Raw genomic sequence first — 6000 nt, 5'->3', positions numbered from 1 at the left:
GGAGTTTGAGATGTGCCTAAGCAACAGTGAGACCCCGTCTCTACTAAAAACAGAAAAATTAGCCAGGTGTGGTAGCACATTCCTGTCACCTACGAGGCAGGAGGATGGCTTGAGCCCAGGAGCTTGAGGTTGCTGTGAGCTAGGATGATGCCACGGCACTCTAGCCCAGGTGACAAAGCGAGACTTGGTCTCCAAAAATACAGATTTAACTTTCTGATTTAGTAAGCTATAACTAATCTGATGTGTAGGTATTGTATTAAGTATTAAAAGATTAAAAGTAATCTAAAGATGACTTAAAATACTTGAGAAGGTGTACATACAGACTTCAGCTTCTAAGGATTTTGGCATTCCAAGGGGGGGGGTCCTAGAACCAAAACCCCACAGATACTGAGGGAGAATCATATATGTAATATATAATTGTATTGGACATACCATATATTTTATTGTATTATTTTAAAATTTTATGTGGTTTATATTCCTTGTATTCCCATCTAAAGATCAATGCTGTTGACTCTGAACTATACTCTTCAGTATTTAAAAATACTTTAAACGCTAAAATACTACAATTCTGTACTACTTATGTAATTTGATTTTTCTATATACATCTTACTATAGCCACCTTGTGTTTCATTTACTGTCACTCTGCTGGATGGGGTCATGAGTGATATGTCCTGAGCTTCCCAGTACAGTTATAATATCTTAAATTTATCCATAAATCTTCCTCACCACCCCTCTACCTGTCCAACTCACTGAACACCATCCCTCTTGGTTTACATAAAGAATACCAGCAGACATGCTCTTTCTTTGTATAATCAAATGGCCTCAGACTCTAGGGAAGCTCCGATGTTTCACATTTTGTGATACCTTTTGCTCCTGTGCCTTTGACACAACAGTTTCTGCTGCCTAAAATTCTCTCTGTGTTCCCCTTTACTAGCCAATTCTTGCTTGGTCACCAGAACAAATCTAAATTTCTCCTTCAGGCCAGGCGCAGTGGCTCATGCCTGTAATCCTAGCACTCTGGGAGCTGAGGTGGGAGGATCACTTGAGGTCAGGAGTTTGAGGTTGCTGTGAGCGAGGCTGATGCCATGGCACTCTAGCCCTGGCAACAGAGACTTTGTCTCAATAAAATAAAATAATAAAATAAAATAAATAAATTTCTCCTTCATGAATAGCTTCCTAATAAAATACAATAGAAGATCTTAAAGCTTAATGAAGAATTTACTTGTTTGTATAATTATGTCTACCTATTTGTAAGAGTAGATATCTCTGGCATTCTCATGGTTCTGAACTTTCAGAGGTTCACTGAATGCTAATTACATAGGATCCTGAAATTATCTCTGAATCTTTAGACTAAATAATGTTACTCTGAGTCTACTCTAAGTCTAAACAGGGGACATAAACCACATAAACCACAAGATCACCGAAACAGGTGAATATATTGTCACACTGGAAAGCAAGGGAGCTAATAAAGACGATAGCAGTCAAATCAAAAGAATTCTTTTTTGTTGTTGTTTTTAAGCCAGTCAAATTTAGCAGTAGGGGGTTGAATAACAACTTTAATGTTAATAAGTTCTGATAATGTACTACCATCAGACTACCCCAAAAGGATTATTTAATAATCTCCCACTGGCCAAAGACGTAACAAGCAGGATATTAATATGGGATAATACCTTCATTGACATGAAATGAGGAAATTTCATTTGTAAAAATATTACAACAAATGCACAAAGAAAGAATGACACAATTAAAGTATCTATTTTAGCTCCCAATGAATTATTAATCTTTGCAATGATCATGAATAAACTATTGTTATCAACATAATAAAACAATTAGCTATTGTGGCCTTTCTGTGAAAAAATATAGGAGCACCTATAAAGTCATTTGAAAACAATAAAAAAATGTCAAGGAAAGCTAAAAACAGATGAAGGAGAAACTTAAAAGAGTAAGACTTAAGAAATATCAACCAATCACAATGCTTTTACCTATTTAATACCAATTTAAACAAAATTTTAAAACATTTGTTTTAGTTTAGTTTTAGTTTTTGGATATCTATAGGTTTTATTTTTATAGAAGCCTAATAGCTGTACATGAGATATTCTGATACAAGTACACACTGAGTAATGATCAAATCAGGGTAAATGAGTATATCCATCACCACTGGCATTTATCAGTTTTTGGTGCTGAGAACATTCCAAATCTTCTCTTCTAGCTATTTTGAATCACACAATAAATTACTGTCGACTGTATTGGCCCTATTGTGGTATGAAACACTAGATCTTATTCCTTCTACCTCACTGTATTTTTGTACCCTCTTCATTCCTCCTCCCCACTACCCTTCCTAGCTTCTGGTAAACCATACTCTATTTACTATCTCCATAAGATCTACTGTTTAACTCCCATATATTTGTGAGCCAAGCTGTGGAATCAACCTCAGTATCCCTCAAAAGATGAATAGATAAAGGAAATGTGGTATATACACAGTGGAATGTTACTCAACTATAAAAATGAATGAAATCCTATAATTTGCAGCAATTTAGATGGAACTGGAGGACATTAAGTGAAATGAGCCAGGCACAGAAAGACAAATTTTGCAGGTTCTTACTCATGTGGAGGAACTAAAACACACTTTTTTTAAAAAGTTAAGGACAATTAAAAGACATGTGAACACTAATTAAAAATCTAATGATATTAAAAGATTGTTATGTATAATTAATTATATTACAGTTTTATAACGTCCTTATTCTTAGAGATACGTATTGAATAATGTAAAGATGAAATAATATAATGACTTGAATTTGCTATAAAACAATCTAGGGGTGAAAGAAATGCATGACAGGTTAAATAACAATATCCATGAGTCTGTAATTATTGAAGTTGGGCGATAGGTGCATGGGGGTTCATTATAAATATTTTCATTAACTATGTATATGTTTGAAGAATTCTATAATAAAACTTGAAAAAAAACCTTTATCCATAAAAAGTACAGGTACTTTCCTGGTTTCATTGTATTTAATGCATACTTAACTAGAAATGTACAGGGAAGAGAAAAAAATTAGATCAAGGTTGTCCTTGGGACAAGGGAAGCATGTCCATAGTAAGTAGACTTTTAAACTTGGAATACTGGCCAGAAATTGAGGCAAGAAAAAGAAACACTTGTATATGAAGAGAGAGAAAGAGAGAGAGAGAGAGAAACAAGGATGGGGAGACACAGAGTAGAATGTGAAATTAAGCCATTACTAGGCTGCTGAAGTGCATTGTTTTCATGAAAAACTTGCTTCTCTTCTCAGCCCTAAAATTGCCCCACCAACACTTGGTCCAGCCCTGGTAATGGAGAGCAGAGTGTTCACCTAACAACATATGTTTCCAAGCCTTTCACTATCCTGTTACACCTTCCTTGGACCCATTCCAGTTTTCCTCCCTCTAATATTGGAATCTGCCTTCCTCAGCATCACATTCAAGATCTCTGCATGGCCCAAAATGTTCTGTCTTTATCTCTGACCCAAAATCTAATGAACTGAATATTCAACTTTATTTCAGTTGGGAGACCAAAAAGATACATTTGGAGATATCTCCTGACATTCAGGTTACGCTAATGGTTTTCCTCTGAAACCTTCTACAGAGGATTGTCTTTGGTGATTAAAGACCAAAGGCTCAGATTCCTGAGAGTTAGGCAACCCCAATCTCCTAACATCTTCAAGGCAATGCCTGACCTATAAGAGTTCTTTTCCCTTGCAGCAATGCAAGACAGCTTATAATGTGCAACTTACACTCTACAACTCATCATAGAATTAACTGAGACTAGACTTCTGAAACCATTCCCTTTATTTTTTCTAGTTTCTCCCATCTGCTTTCCTCATTCTATTTCAAGTTCCTTTTGAGACTGCTCCCTCAATAAGTTACTTGCATAAGAACTGGCATCTTAAGATCTGCTTTTAGTGAGCCCTACCTGAGGCAGAAGTCTTTCCGATGTCTGCAAACATAAGCATATGAGCTGTATATATACATCCACAAACAAACATGTATAATTCGTTTAGCTCTCTGTGATCATACTCAGAATATAGTTTAGTGATAATGGGTTTACTTCTTCCTAAGAGCAGACATAGACTGAATAAGTATTTGTTTCTTTCAGTCAGTGTAGAATCCTGAGACCCAGACTTTTGCATAAAGTCCCCACTGGAAAGGATTCCCAAACACTGTCTCATGGGCTACAAAGGAAGACTTTTGGGACCTTGGTATAAATTTTATAGTAAATGAAAGTTTAAAATTGAATGTTGTCTATGAATTAATTATACCTAAACTAAGCCAACAGAATTTATTCTGGTGATCTCTCTGCCATTTAACAGCCTACATGCTAAAGTAAGTACAAGTTTGTTTCTGAAAAGGGTGTTGTATCTCTCAGCAAATTACATAGAATCATCTCTGATAATTTTGAGACCATGTCCAAGGCAACTTTTCCCAGAAAAAGACACAGGAAACACTCAAGTAATATTTTTCCTAGTATACCTTTGTAGGCTGATCCCAAAATAACAGCATTTTCCTGTCTTAGCCACCAAGGACACGTTTCAGCTATTATTAAGTATTTACCCTCCAGGTGTTCCAAGCAGGACCATACTCCAGCCACAACCCACTTTAGTTTTCTCAGCACTGCCACCAGTCCCCTGAGACTTCTAACTGCAGGGAACATAATTGAGGACTCTCCAAGTGATCTCATATATATGTGTAACAATCCCACATACTCTTAGCCTACTTTTTCCCCCAACTGCTGCAGCAATAATCAGCTCTACGAACATAACCTAAAAGTACCTTCCATTATCTTCATGAAATAGCTTTCATTGCCATTATTCTCATTCCCATCTTTCCAACAAGAATAAAAGCTCAAAAAAAAAAAAAAAGGAAATAAATGATGTTTCTCAATTCAGATAACTAAAATTGCAAAGCAAATGCCATTCCAGAATCTGGAGCACACGCAAAGGCAAAGAAATACAACTGAGGTCAGTTTACTTGAAGCAGAAGCTGCTGGAACAATACACATTAGAACAATTAAATGGTAACTTTGGTGACTTTTTGGAGGCTTGAGAACGAAAAAGTTCTTGGAGTCACAGTCTTACAATGGGGAAAGGGGCAGTGGCTATAATTTCATGGATTTTAGCTCCAGGAACTACACCAAGTTTTCAAAGTTAAGAACAAAGAAAAATCACCTGATTTTGGCAAGAGAAATGGGCTCTAGTTGATAATACTGGGTTATAGGAAAGAGTTGCAAGACACACTCTTAAGAAGTTCTTAGAGAAACCCAAACATGAAAGGACAGAGAAAAATGGGATACTAGAGAAATCTGAAGGTACTAATACTTAAAACTACAGCAAACATTGAACATACCCCAATCCCTACCCATTAACATAAAACCTCACACAGATCTAATTACCCTAGTTCCTGTCATCATATATATAATTTTAGGCTTTCAACATTTCAAAAAATCATTTAGAAGTTACAGAATTCCAGAAAAATACAGAGTAGAAGAGAGTTGTTTTAAAATTTGTGAAAGCACCCTAATGAAGGTAGTAGGGGGGAAAGTAGGTGACTTAAGAAACTTTGGAAATGAGCAAAGTCTTTAAGAACAAAGGCAAAAGGAATAACATAAAATCATCAAATTCTAGTTGACAACAGATCCTCACGGAAGGATTGGATTAACAATTTTGATACTGCTTTCTAGGTATAGTAGAATTGAACAATTAAGTAAATGAATGGTGGGCTTGAGGGAACTAGATTTCTCACCGTTGGAGTAGGTATTCACAGATCAAAAAAGGGAGAATGGTAGATAGATTCATGTGATAATACATTAGAGTTGGAGACATCAGTATGAATTTATATTTGGCTTAATATACATGTACATGATTGCAGAAATATTTCTAGACAGAAATAGAAGAATATTTAAATAAATATGTTTGGGCTGTATTCTCTCCCTCTCTCTCTCTCTCTCCCTCTCTTTCTATTAGCTATGAG

This window comes from Lemur catta, chromosome Y, assembly GCF_020740605.2.
Source record: "Lemur catta isolate mLemCat1 chromosome Y, mLemCat1.pri, whole genome shotgun sequence".
NCBI lineage: Eukaryota > Metazoa > Chordata > Mammalia > Primates > Lemuridae > Lemur > Lemur catta.
The sequence above is the reverse complement of the archived record's forward strand: the minus strand, read 5'-3'. Positions refer to the sequence as shown.